This window comes from Schistocerca piceifrons, chromosome 3, assembly GCF_021461385.2.
Source record: "Schistocerca piceifrons isolate TAMUIC-IGC-003096 chromosome 3, iqSchPice1.1, whole genome shotgun sequence".
Lineage (NCBI taxonomy): Eukaryota > Metazoa > Arthropoda > Insecta > Orthoptera > Acrididae > Schistocerca > Schistocerca piceifrons.
Window position 1 is genome coordinate 740,665,233 of NC_060140.1, and position 13,941 is coordinate 740,679,173.

At 41.4% G+C, this 13,941-nt stretch overlaps 1 protein-coding gene across 2 annotated transcripts in view; it reads right to left on the reverse strand.

Moving 5' to 3' along the window:
* LOC124788028 (ankyrin repeat and BTB/POZ domain-containing protein 2) overlaps positions 1-13,941 on the reverse strand; it is a 644,871-nt gene that overhangs the window by 59,323 nt on the left and 571,607 nt on the right. The window lies entirely within an intron of this gene.

Consider the following 13,941-nt stretch of genomic DNA (forward strand, 5'->3'; position numbering starts at 1 on the left):
CATGATAGATTAACAGTGTGCTTTTGGGTGTTCAACTGAGTCACTGTTTCCATTTTATGCATGTTATTTCGATGACCAACCCAGTCATATTCTTCAGGTGCTGTGAGTTGTGCTGTTAAGTGTACTGGCTGCCTGGACTTCACCTAGACAGTGACTACCCATAACAGCACAACCTGCAGCACCTGAAGAAGGTGGCTGGGTCACTCATCTAAATATTGTGCAAAAATTGAGACAAAAACTTGGCAGACCAACTGGAATACCACCAATAATTGATTATAATAATTATACTGATTGCAACTGTGACAAAGAAATGAGATAAACATGCTATGCTCTTCACCAGTAAAAAAGCACAGGAGATAATACAGCTAAGAATCTACTGACAAAAGCTAAATGTCTAAATCAGTTTTTATTTTGGCATTTACTTTTGAACTACTCCTGCCTCAATATAAGTCTGCTAACAGGTCACTGTAACAATATGGCTTGTAACTGCAGCTCCCATCTCAGTCTTTGTGGTTCAGGATGTCCAGTGAAGGAGTCTCTGATTTCAAAATTAAATATCTATAAAAATAAGACTGATAGAATGTGAGTGCAACAAACAGGACATTTATTCTTAAAGTGGTAAGAGTTTTATACAGAAGTTTTGAAATAGTCTGAAAATATACTAACAGATGACACTGCAATCACAATACATAGTGCCTATAAATGGTGCACCATAGCTTAAAGTGACCATTGAAACACGAAAGGAGCTTAATCCATCAAAAGACCATTGAAACATGAAAGGAGCTTAGTGCATCAAAAGAAGAGCTTGAAATCATCTATTGAATAATGAGTTTTTCTGGCAGAAGACAGTCCTGTGGCAACAAGGTGCAGTTTTCAAACACGATTTAACGTTCTAATGTTCTAAAAGGGCCCAATGCAGAAACAATCCACAAGCTCTTCTTCAAATTCCAATAGACAGGCAGCTTTGCTGATGATCTAGCAAGGAATTTTGGCCCTGGTCAAACTGTAGTTATTTGGAAATGTCACCAAGATTTCTGGAATTATTCAGCAAAATCCAAGGAAATCCATCAGAACAATTGTAACAGAGACTCGTTTGAAGTGTTCCAGGTTGCAGAAAATACTGAGATAGAGCCCACATGTGTTTAAATTCAAAATCGAAAGCCATCAGGCCATACCTTTTTGCTATTTCCTGATGATATTGTGGTTCATGGAACCAACAGTAAGGAGGTACAAGAACAAACAGACATCTTAAATGAAGAAAAAAATCTAGAGATATGGAATGAAATACCATGTATAGGGAAGGAAGACTATAACAGAAACCAGAGGAGAAAAGACAAGGGACAAACTTAACATTAAAGGGCAGGATATTAAAATTGTGATTAACTTTAAATTTCAAGGTAACCTGATAATGGCAAATTCAAGAATGGGAACAGAAGTTAACAAAAATCTACAATTGAAAAAAAGCACTCCGTCTTCAGGCCACAGGTGGCCTACCAGGACCATCTGACTGCCGTGTCATCCTAGGTGGAGGATGTGGATAGGAGGGACATGGGGTCAGCACAACGCTCTGCCGGTCGTAAGATGGTATTCTTGACCGAAGCCGCTACTATTCGGTCGAGTAGCTCCTCAATTGGCATCACGAGGCTGAATGCACCCGGAAAAATGGCAACAGCGCATGGCGGCCTGGATGGCCACCCATTCAAGTGCCGACCACGCCCGACAGCGCTTAACTTTGGTGATCTCACGGCAAGGCCATTGCCACAAAATCTACAATTGAGCAATACATTTTACCAGTGTGTGAAGGGATGAGTCTGGGGAAGAGAGTGTCTCTGAAGTGTAAGGAAATGCTGTACAAAATGTACTTGACACCTATACTGACATAAACATCAGAGACCTTGACAGCTACAAGAAGAGGGGAGAGTAGAATCCAAGGTAGTGAAATGAAATTCTTAAGAAGTACATTATGGAAAACAAGGAGAGACAGAGTGAAAAATGAAGATATTAGGAACTAAATTCAAGTAGAAAAGCTGAATGAAAGAATTGAAAAGAACAGATTAAAATGGTTTGGAGATGAAAAGAGAATGGAGGATGGAGAACACCAAAACAAATGACAGAGGCCAAATTTGAGAACAACAGAGAGACCTAGAGCAAGACACATTGACTCAATAAAGACTAGTTTAAGAAGGAATCTGGACTGGAACAAAGCTGTTATAAAAGAAGAATGGTGGGAAGTCAGGGGGAATTGGAGAACTACCATTAATGCTCCATCCTGGTCTGATGCTGGATAAATGGGAAATGAGGGTGAGGGCAACCAGACCATACCTGTATGAGCTGTGTGGCAGCAAGGAACTAACTTTTTGAAGCAAATTTCCACCATGATTGAGGATCAAGTATTTGACGTTGGCTGAATCTAGTTCACAGATGAAACACATTTCCACCTAAATCAAGTTGTGAAAAAACAAAATTGACACTTTTGGGGTTCCAAAAATTTCATTTGTGTGAAGTGAAACCACTGTATTCCAAGTTATTGTTTGGGCTGCAGTATGCAGCAGAGGCATCATTCTCTCTTTTTGCACACAAGAAATTATCACTAGCGAACATTATGTTGCAATTTTGGAACAATTTGTCACTCCACAGTTACCATTGAAGGACTGGACAGGCACAGAGTGGATCATGCAAAATGGAGGCAGACCAGATCGCACCAAACAGGTGTTCCGCTTTTTTGATGAATACTTTGCAAATAGAGTCATTGCAGTGGAATATTGCAATTTTACTGGTGCAGGACTGGATTAGCCTCCATATTCCCCTCATGGGACTCCTTTTGACTAGTTTTTGTGGGGCACATTGAAATACACTGTCTACCGGAACCATCCCACCATGCCGGATGGACTTGAATTGGCAAATCTGTGTCATCTGAATCCATTTCCATTGAGACACTACAGGATGAGATCACAAATTTCATTGTTTGTTTGTGCTACCTCCATACTACGAGTCATGGACATTTCAAAGAGATTGTGATGTGATTGCAAAGACTGCATGCAGAGGGCATGTTTAATTATGCACACTGATACTACACGAACTGCACAGCGTACAGCACCATCTATCAGTAGCTTTTCAGACTGTTTCAAAACTTCTGTAAAAAATTCTTAAAGCGTTCATAATAAATGTATCATCTGTTGTATTTGTCTCTTGATCTTAGTTTTTGAGATATTTAATTCTGAAATCAAGGACTCCTTCACTGGACACCCTGTACATTCTGTGTAGTAAATGGAACACAAACATCACTACAAATCTAACAATTCTGCATGACATTAAATAATAGTAATAATAAAATGCTTTGAGAAAAATTTATCTCTCACTTGGTAAATGGAAATGTTGCAAACAAATAAAAACATATGCATTTAAGAGGAAAATTAAGCTGTTTCAGTCTTTCATAATTTACAAGTTTTATTTATTGTTAAGCTGAAGGACAGTAAATTGAATTACTAAATCCAACGTAATTAATAGTGTGACCTGAGAACAATAAAATATGGGAACTCAAGTGAGTTTTTACTGTATATATGTTTTATTCATGAGATGATCCTTCACTGAATGTAACTTTGGTTAATCCACAGCAAAGGAACAAGAGATGCACAATTAAGACAATTTTTACTGTACCATGGAATATAACTTGACCTACAATGGAACATTAAATCTTTACTACAGTTTCTCAGTCTACAGGAACAATAAATGTTGTGGGATTGATAACTGTCATCATTTAACAATTCACAACTGACAAGCATTTAATAACTGAAATGCTGAGATATCTGTATGTATTCTGAAACAATTTTATCAAGAGCCAACATAAAACTGAACAACAAGAACAGATTTACTAAATAATAATTTTTTCCCTGTGGGAGAAGACTTGTCCTGTACCAGATTTCCTGTACAGATGAACAGCTAATATCATCCTGGATTTTACACTGTTTGATTTTGCTAAATGGTATTTCTTCAAACCCATAACCCTGTGTTGTTTTCCTTTGCTATTATTTTCTAACAAATTACTTTACTCAATATCCGTCCTTTTCTTTCTCTTCTTTTCTGTGTTTCACATGTTACCTACCAAAGTGTACCACATGCTCTGACTTATAATCCACACTGTATCAACGATCTCATCCATGCACAACACATGGCTACATGACTGTGCTGGTTATTGGTGCAGCATCTCATGTCCAACATTACTCCCACCAATGTCATTAATCCTACACTTTCAAATTGATCACTCTTCCTACATCACTCTCACATATTTTTGCATGTTATTATTCACACCTTTCTGTGCTACATGAACTTGTACCTCATTCTACCAACCCGAACCCCCCCTTACTCTTTCTCCTATCTTGTTCCTCCTTTCAAGACACTGTCCATTCCGTTCAACTGCTCTTCCAAGTCCCTTGCTGTCTATGAAAGAATTACAATGTTATCGGCGAACCTCAAATTTTTTATTTCTTCTCCATGGATTTTAATTCCTACTCCAAATTTTTCTTTTGTTTCCTTTACTGCTTGCTCAATATACAGATTGAATAACATCGGGGAGAGGCTACAACCCTGTCTCACTCCCTTCCCAACCACTACTTCCCTTTCATGCCCCTCGACTCTTATAACTGCCATCTGGTTTCTGCACAAATTGTAAATAACCTTTCGCTCCCTGTATTTTACCCCTGCAACCTTTAGAATTTGAAAGACAGTATTCCAGTCAACATTGTCAAAAGCTTTCTCTAAGTCTACAAATGCTAGAAACGTAGGTTTGCCTTTCTTCTAAGATAAGTCGTAAGGTCAGTATTGGCTCACGTGTTCCAATATTTCTACGGAATCCAAACTGATCTTCCCCAAGTTTGGCTTCTACTTCCTGCAGAAGCTCAACACCTTCTCCTCCATTCACTTCACCTGGTCTTCCTCAATCCAACAAGCAACCTTCTCAATGTTGACCTCCATCTAAAAAATGGCTACTTCAGTAACTCTGTCCATATTAAACCCACCAACCACCAGCAATAACTCCACTTGGAGAGCTGCCAACCATTCCATACCAAGAAGTTCCTACCACACAACCTAGCCATGTGTGGCCATCACATTTGTAGTGTCAAGCAGTTCTTCTCAAAATATATCAAGGGCCTCACTGAGGCCTTCACAGGCCCAAGTCCCATCATCCAACCAAATAGGAGCATTCCTTTCATGACTCAGTACCATCCAGGACTGGAGCAACTGAATCACTTTTTCCACCACGGTTTAAACTACCTCTCGTTGTACCCTGAAATGAGGAATGTTCTAACCACTATCTTTCTCACTCCCCCCACAATAGTATTCCACCGCCTACCAAACCCACACAATATCCTCGTCCATTCCTATTCCACCCCCGCTCCCAAACCCCTTGCCTCATTGCTCACACCCCTACAACAGACCTAAATGCAAGACCCGATCCACACATCTTCCCAACATCATCGCCTACTCCAGTCTGGTCACAAGTGTGCTCCCTGCCGCCGTTGGATAAGCAGCTGCAGCAGCAAGTCGTATACTCCTAGCTCACTCATTTGTTACATAGTTTAATTCTTCATTTCTTTGCGTGTTTTTGGTACTTGAATTGTTTAATTCATAAATTTTGGGCGTATTATAGTATTTGAGAGTTGTAGCATCGCGTTTTAGTACCTGAATAGTGTAAAATTGCGTAGTCTCCTTCCGCCGCCGAGCAGTGTGCCAGCAGTGCGCAAGTAGCAGCATTACTGCATTTACTAGGCAATCTTGTATTTTAATAACCGTTTAAATTTTGTGTCGATTTGTTTGCGCTCTCTGTAGATTAGTTCAGACGTTCTTTGCACAACAGTTTTTAGCATGGATAGGGACTGCAACTGCTGTGTTCGGATGCAGGCTGAGTTGGTATCCCTTCGCTCCCAGCTTCAGGCAGTGTTGGCTTCGGTCACAAAGCTTGAGGTTGTTGCCAATGGGCGTCACTGTGGGGTTCCGGATGGGGGTTTGGCGGGGACGGCCAGCTGGTCCCATGCATCCCCCAATCGGACTACGACTGTGGTTGCCCGGGATACTGCCCACATTGAGGCTGATCCCTCATCTGTGGTAGAGTGGGAGGTCGTCTCAAGGTGTGGCAGGGGGCGAAAGACATTCCGGAGGGCTGAATGGAAGGCCTCTCCAGTTTGTCTGACGAACCGGTTTCAGGCTCTGTCTCAGGCTGATACTGATCTTCGGCCTGACATGGCTGCTTGTCCTGTTCCAGAGGTTGCCCCTCAGTCTGCAAGATCCGGGCGGTCGCAGAGGGTGGGCTTACTGGTAGTTGGGAGCTCCAACGTCAGGCGCGTAATGGGGCCCCTTAGGGATATGGCATCAAGAGAGGGGAAGAAAACCAATGTGCACTCCGTGTGCGTACTGGGGGGGAGTCATTCCAGATGTGGAAAGGGTTCTTCCGGATGCCATGAAGGGTACAGGGTGCACCCATCTGCAGGTGGTCGCTCATGTTGGCACCAATGATGTGTGTCGCTATGGATCCGAAGAAATCCTCTCTGGCTTCCGGCGGCTATCTGATTTGATGAAGACTGCCAGTCTTGCTAGCGGGATGAAAGCAGAGCTCACCATCTGCAGCATCGTTGACAGGACTGACTGCGGACCTTTGGTACAGAGTCGAGTGGAGGGTCTGAATCAGAGGCTGAGATGGTTCTGCGACCGTGTGGGCTGCAGATTCCTCGACTTGCGCCATAGGGTGGTGGGGTTTCGGGTTCTGCTGGATAGGTCAGGAGTCCACTACACGCAACAAGTAGCCACACGGGTAGCAGGGGTTGTGTGGTGTGGGCTGGGCAGTTTTTTAGGTTAGATGGCCTTGGGCATGTACAGAAAGGGCAACAGCCTCAACGGGTGCAGGGCAAAGTCAGGACATGCGGGGACCAAGCAGCAATCGGTATTGTAATTGTAAACTGTCGAAGCTGCGTTGGTAAAGTACCGGAACTTCAAGCGCTGATAGAAAGCACCAAAGCTGAAATCATTATAGGTACAGAAAGCTGGCTGAAGCCAGAGGTAAATTCTGCCGAAATTTTTACAAAGGTACAGACGGTGTTTAGAAAGGATAGATTGCATGCAACCGGTGGTGGAGTGTTCGTCGCTGTTAGTAGTAGTTTATCCTGTAGTGAAGTAGAAGTGGATAGTTCCTGTGAATTATTATGGGTGGAGGTTACACTCAACAACCGAGCTAGGTTAATAATTGGCTCCTTTTACCGACCTCCCGACTCAGCAGCATTAGTGGCAGAACAACTGAGAGAAAATTTGGAATACATTTCACATAAATTTTCTCAGCATGTTATAGTCTTAGGTGGAGATTTCAATTTACCAGATATAGACTGGGACACTCAAATGTTTAGGACGGGTGGTAGGGACAGAGCATCGAGTGACATTATACTGAGTGCACTATCCGAAAATTACCTCGAGCAATTAAACAGAGAACCGACTTGTGGAGATAACATCTTGGACCTACTGATAACAAACAGACCCGAACTTTTCGACTCTGTATGTACAGAACAGGGAATCAGTGATCATAAGGCCGTTGCAGCATCCCTGAATATGGAAGTTAGTAGGAATATAAAAAAAGGGAGGAAGGTTTATCTGTTTAGCAAGAGTAATAGAAGGCAGATTTCAGACTACCTAACAGATCAAAACGAAAATTTCTGTTCCAACACTGCCAATGTTGAGTGTTTATGGAAAAAGTTCAAGGCAATCGTAAAATGCGTTTTAGACAGGTACGTGCTGAGTAAAACTGTGAGGGACGGGAAAAACCCACCGTGGTACAACAACAAAGTTAGAAAACTACTGCGAAAGCAAAGAGAGCTTCACTTTAAGTTTAAATGGAGCCAAAACCTCTCAGACAAACAGAAGCTAAATGATGTCAAAGTTAGTGTAAGGAGGGCTATGCGTGAAGCATTCAGTGAATTCGAAAGTAAAATTCTATGTACCGACTTGACAGAAAATCCTAGGAAGTTCTGGTCTTACGTTAAATCAGTAAGTGGCTCAAAACAGCATATTCAGACACTCTGGGATGATGATGGCATTGAAACAGAGGATGACACGCGTAAAGCTGAAATACTAAACACCTTTTTCCAAAGCTGTTTCACAGAGGAAGACCGCACTGCAGTTCCTTCTCTAAATCCTCACACAAACAAAAAAATGGCTGACATCGAAATAAGTGTCCAAGGAATAGAAAAGCAACTGGAATCACTCAACAGAGGAAAGTCCACTGGACCTGACAGGATACCAATTCGATTCTACACAGAGTACGCGAAAGAACTTGCCCCCCTTCTAACAGCCATGTACCGCAAGTCTCTAGAGGAACGGAAGGTTCCAAATGATTGGAAAAGAGCACAGGTAGTCCCAGTCTTCAAGAAGGGTCGTCGAGCAGATGCGCAAAACTATAGACCTATATCTCTGACGTCGACCTGTTGTAGAATTTTAGAACATGTTTTTTGCTCGAGTATCATGTTGTTTTTGGAAACCCAGAATCTACTATGTAGGAATCAACATGGATTCCGGAAACAGCGATCGTGTGAGACCCAACTCACTTTATTTGTTCATGAGACCCAGAAAATATTAGATACAGGCTCCCAGGTAGATGCTATTTTTCTTGAATTTCCGGAAGGCGTTCAATACAGTTCCACACTGTCGCCTGATAAACAAAGTAAGAGCCTACGGAATATCAGATCAGCTGTGTGGCTGGATTGAAGAGTTTTTAGCAAACAGAACACAGCATGTTGTTATCAATGGGGAGACGTCTACAGACATTAAAGTAACCTCTGGTGTGCCACAGGGGAGTGTTATGGGACCATTGCTTTTCACAATATATATAAATGACCTAGTAGATAGTGTCGGAAGTCCCATGCGGCTTTTCGCGGATGATGCTGTAGTATACAGAGAAGTTGCAGCATTAGAAAATTGTAGCGAAATGCAGGAAGATCTGCAGCGGATAGGCACTTGGTGCAGGGAGTGGCAGCTGACCCTTAACACAGACAAATGTAATGTATTGCGAATACATAGAAAGAAGGATCCTTTATTGTATGATTATATGATAGTGGAACAAACACTGGTAGCAGTTACTTCTGTAAAATATCTGGGAGTATGCGTGCGGAACGATTTGAAGTGGAATCATCATATAAAATTAATTGTTGGTAAGGCGGGTACCAGGTTGAGATTCATTGGGAGAGTCCTTAGAAAATGTAGTCCATCAACAAAGGAGGTGGCTTACAAAACACTCGTTCAACCTATACTTGAGTATTGCTCATCAGTGTGGGATCTGTACCAGATCAGGTTGACGGAGGAGATAGAGAAGATCCAAAGAAGAGCGGCGCGTTTCATCACAGGGTTATTTGGTAACCGTGATAGTGTTACGGAGATGTTTAACAAAGTCAAGTGGCAGACTCTGCAAGAGAGGCGCTCTGCATCGCGGTGTAGCTTGCTCACCAGGTTTCGAGAGGGTGTGTTTCTGGATGAGGTATCGAATATATTGTTTCCCCCTACATATACCTCCCAAGAAGATCAAGAATGTAAAATTAGAGAGATTAGAGCGTGCACGGAGGCTTTCAGACAGTAGTTCTTCCCGCGAACCATACGCGATTGGAACAGGAAAGGGAAGTAATAACAGTGGCACGTAAAGTGCCCTCTGCCACACACCGTTGGGTGGCTTGCGGAGTGTAGATGTAGATGTATTACCTATTCCACCAAAGGCAGGGCTACCTGAGAAAAGCAGTCACAAGCTAAAGCAGTCACAAGCTAAGCTGCAATCCCTGTGCCATGTTCTAACTGGGCATGATAACAAACAAGTTATCTGTCTGTATGAGGGGCCACTGACAAACTGTGGCCAAGAAACAGCTGGACCAGCCAATTACTAAGCATGCTGTCCAAACATAACATCCTTCACTTCAATGACTGCTTCATAACCTGTGCCATCTCGATCCTTCCTGCCAACACCAGCTTCTCTGGCACAGAAACAGCTAAGTAAAAAATTCAAGCAATTTGCACATTTGTTTATATGTGCAAGGCGACTTCAGAATTTTCCTCTGTGTGAGAGCACATGTGCAAGATTCTGTATCAATCTGAAATTCTAGATTTGTATATTTTACTGTTCACATTACTTTTGCATAATATTTCATTGATTTATCCTACCCTTTTGTATTGTGATATACATGGTGTTTCTGTAAGAGTGTGAAAAAATTTAATAGGGCATAGAGGGTGCTCCACTGAACAATATGAGGTAGGGAACCTGGGGTCAGAGAAGCAAACTTAAAGACATAATAGGAATAAAATAACCTTACTCTGTACTTTTTTTATTTACATTAGTTTCAGCAAACTGCAAGTACCATCACTGACAAAATTTGTACAGTATCTTACAAAATATGCTGAAACTGATGTTCATCAACCTCAGTGCAAGCATGACATCAGTGAACAAGATTCTGATGCACCCTGACATATCACATCACAGACAGCTTCATTTCTGGTGACTAATTCCATCTCTGTATCCACTGGAGTCTCATTCACAAGAGACTTTAGATATTGCAGTAGGAAATAATCAATGGGATTCAGGTCAAATGACCTCACAGGCCATGGAATAGGACCTCCCTTTCCAATCCACTGCCCAGGAAAACTTTGGATATCGCAGTAGGAAATAATCAACGGCATTCAGGTCAAGTGACCTCACAGGCCATGGAATAGGACCTCCCTTTCCAATCCACTGCCCAGGAAATACAGCACTGATATGGTCGCAGACATCCACACTGAAGTGAGGCGATGCGCCATCATGTAGTATCCAGATCCTCTCATGAAAAGCCAAGGGGACAATGTAAATACGATACAACAGAGCCATCTTATGGACAAGCAAGCAACCAAAAGCAGCATTATGACTTCCCAGTAATCAGGCTCATCTCCTTGTTTCCTTGCAGGAAGTAAAGAATGCGCATGTAAATAAATAGCACAGTACATGCGAACTTGTGCACATGTTAGTTGTAAATAAGCTGGAAAACAGCAATGCTAGACAAAGTGGTAGACAAGTTTACTTCCATATCTTCTTAAGCTGGCTTCTCCAACCCCAGGTTCCCTACTTCAAATTGTTCAGTGAAGCACTCTCTATGTTCTGTTACATTTTTGGATGCTCTTATGGGGACACCCTGTATTGTTATCGTCAATTGTAAGGTTACACTTATTTGTGCTCTTTTAAAATTTTTGAGATCAGTAGGCATGTCCTCTTTCAAAACACTCATACTCTAATTTAACTGTATAATTACAAGACAAATATGTTATTATTGAGAATTTTTGGACATTTACATACCTGTATTTTCTTTAGTTTATTGGTAAAGATGTTTTGAATGACCTATTTCATAGCAAATCAGCATTTGTAATTCACAGTTACTGCCAAAAAAATATCATGCCAAACTTTGTTGTAATTTCAATGCAATTAAATGTGCATTTTTGAGAATTTTGGAAGTTACTGTTGTCCTGTGCATAACCTAATCTGTAGTAAACTGGCATCTGTGATCTAGTTACAGTAGCAGGTATAGTAACTAACATACCGTGTTACATCTGGTTTTCCCTTTAAGAGGAGTATATAAATCTATATTTATCATAAATTTATTGTATTTTTGAGTTTGCTAACAACTATAATTAACCTCAAAAAGTTTTAGGAAACTAGTAATTTTTACCACAGATTTTTCTATTGCGTTAACAGAAAGCTCGTTTTGTGTATTTGCTTCAATTTTCAGAGGGAATTAGTAATTTTTTAGCTCAACAGATTAAAAAATATTCAGCATGCTTAGTTTAAAGCTGTTTGTTCACTGTCCTGTAATATATTGCACCAACCCAAATGCAGCCCCACTCGAACACGGGATGAGTTCCTGTCAAAACGTTGACAGCCACTGCAAATCAGTATGTTGGAAGAGCTCCCGAGAGCTGTGGTATTGGCATCAATGGTACCTCAAGTACTATCCTTGCCTGTGGATCCTGTCTTCTCAGCAGAAAGTATGGGATCTGTCGTTACTCATCCACCTGATGAGTTGCATTTTTATGGTATATCTCGGCATCCTGTACATGGTGTAAAGGGATCAGGGAGGACTCAGGTGTTATAACGATCACCTAACCAACAAGTTCAAGGTGTTACCTTCAATGAAACTGAAATTGAGCCAGTGGGACTCACTTTACCTGTTTTGAGGAAATCTGTTTCATCTGATGTCAAGAAGAGGCAAACACAAAAGGGCAAGGGTCTATTAATTGTTGACAGTTCAAACATACAGCGAATGATGGTAACATTGAAGGAAATGGCAGCAAGAGACAAGAAAGGACAACAGGTGGACTCAGTGTGTAGGTCTGTAGGCCTCAAACAGGTTGAAGAGGCTATTCCAGTAGCCACTGAGGGGATAGGGTGCAACCAACTGCAGATTGTAGTGCAGGTTGGAACAAACAGATGATAGAACAGAACAAAAGATGACAGGCATCATCTGGGCTCCAAGGTCATACTTGGATCATTCCGAGGACTGGCAGAGCAGTTTAAGAAGAGCAGCCTTGCATGTGGAGTTTCAACAAAGCTCACCATTTGCAGCACTGTTCCCAGACCTGGTTGTGGCCCCTTGGTTCTGAGTCGAGTGGAAGGACTAAACCAGACACTTCAAAGGTACTTGACTAGCTAGGCTGCAACTTCCTAGACTTGTGCCAAAGTGTCGAGAACTGTAGGGACCCCTTGTTACTAACCAGGTAGCTGACTGTGTGTGGGGTGCACACAAGGGGTGACTCTCCACCCAACCAAGATTACAACAGCTATAGGAAACCCAGAAGTATCAATGTAAGATCAAAAGAAATGCCTCCCACAGGGAAGAGTATTGAAAACCTAGTGGTTGACTGCTGAAGCATTCACAAAAAAGTGCCAGAGTTTGAAGTGTTCCTGAAAAGCAGTGAAGTTCACATAATACTAGTTACAAACAGCTGGTTGTAACCTCAAATTGATAGCAGTGAGATTTTTGGGGAAAATTTAAGTGCATGTTGAAAGGATAGGCTAATGAGAAATGGGGGTAGTATATTTGTTACAGTAGACAAAAATCACAAATCCACTGAGATAGAAATTGATGCTGCATGTGAGATTATCTGAGCAAGACTCAGTATCAGGGGTGGGCATAAAATGGTAATTAGATCGTTCAATTGTCCATCAGACTCATCTCCTGATGTAACTGAAAACTTCAGAGAAAACCTTTGTTTCCTCATACGTAAATTCCCCAGTCATGATGTAATCATCAGTTGAGACTTTAATCATCCAACGATCAATGGGGAAAATTACACTTCTGTTAGTGGTGGGCATGATAAGACACCCTGTGGAACATTACTAAATGCCTTCTCTGATAACTACCTAGAACAAATAGTTCAGAATCCCACTCATGATGGAAATATATTGGATCCAATGGCAACAAACAGACCTGACCTCTTTAAGGGTGTCCACAATGAAACTGGTGTCAGTGACCATGATGCGGTTGTGGCAGAGTACAAAAGGCAACTAAAAGAAGCACAAAGATATGAATGTTCAGTAAACTAGATAAAACAATCAGTAGTGTCATATCTCAATGTTTAATTTAAAATTAAATTATAGCATAATAATATATATATATAGCATAAAATGAAATTAAAGCATAGGGCATAAGCATGTAGAGGAACTATGGCTCACGCTTAAAAGACTAGTTTACAATACACTGGATAGGTATGTAACCACTAGAACAGTTAATAATGGGAGCGAACATCCATGGTATATACTCACTGTAAAGAATCTTCTAAAGAAGCAGAGATTACTGCATAATAGGTGTAAAACAAAATGTAGGGGAGTGGATAGAGAGATGCTGAATGCTATGTGTTTGACTGTTGAGAGAGCAAAGCATGAAGCCTTCAATGACTACCGTA